The sequence below is a fragment of the Dipodomys spectabilis genome, unplaced genomic scaffold (assembly GCF_019054845.1).
Source record: "Dipodomys spectabilis isolate Male_0828 unplaced genomic scaffold, ASM1905484v1 ptg000301l, whole genome shotgun sequence".
NCBI classification, from domain to species: Eukaryota; Metazoa; Chordata; class Mammalia; order Rodentia; family Heteromyidae; genus Dipodomys; species Dipodomys spectabilis.
Window position 1 is genome coordinate 15,082,237 of NW_024870978.1, and position 1,124 is coordinate 15,083,360.

A 1,124-nucleotide genomic window follows, 5' to 3' on the forward strand; every position below is an offset into this window, starting at 1 on the left:
ACCAAGAGGCTCTTCACACAAATTGTAAGTGCTGTTCACTACCCATACCAGAACAGAGTCACACACAGATACCTTAATTCCAACAATATCCTGTTGGATACCAAAGGCAATATCAAAGTCAGTGGCTTTATCTGAGCATCTGGTTCACCCTGGGGCAGTTGCTATCAAATATATGTGCTGCTGTGCTATTCCACCCCCCTAAATTTTCCTGGAAGAAAGAAATGATGGCCGGGTGCCAGTGTCTCACTCCTGTGATCCTAGCTATTCAAGTGGCTGAGGTCTGAGGATCATGGTTCAAAGCCAGCCCAAGCTGGCTCTATCCTCTGACCTGACTCATACTGATACCAAAAACTAATTTGGGGTGGAGATGGCAGTGGATAGAGATGGCTAGCAAATAGTTACAACTCTTCTCAGAATAAGCTGCTGAATGTGGACCCAGGAACAGAGCAGTTCCAAACAAAGGGGAGGAGAACCCTAAGAGATATCAAAGATAAATTCACTTGAAAGCCAGAAGGCCCTGTTATTGAGATGGGAGAGATTTGTAGGTGGTGTATTAAAAAAAAGAGTTGTAAGTGGGTTCCACGAATTGAGTCAAAACACTGTTTGCATAGCAAAACCCTCAGTCCAGCCAAGAATACAAGTGCATCAACTGCCATAGAGTTCCTCAGGAGGGATTCCAGCCACTGAGCATCTTGTACTGCAGTGTAAACTGAAAGTTGTAGTTATCAAAGCATGTAATTTTTGTGCATACAAAAACTACTTTAATTACACTTCAACTACACCCTAGTCATTAAAATTTTTGTTTGATTTATTTTATTCTATGTTATTTAAGATGTAGTCTCATTATGTAGCCAAGTGTGATCTTAACTTCATAATTCTACTGCTTAATCTCCCAAGTGTTGTGATTACAGGTGTGTCCTTCTTTGTTGTCCATCATATTTTATCTGCATGTTTCCTTAACTTTAATACTTTATTTTATCCCTTGGCAGTACTGTGGTTTTGATTCAGAGGCTGGTGCTGGGCAACCTAGTGCTCTACCACTTGACCTCTGCGCCTGGCCTTACTATTCATTTTACTTTAGATGAGCTCTTATTGTATTATTTTTTGTATTGTATTGTATGTGC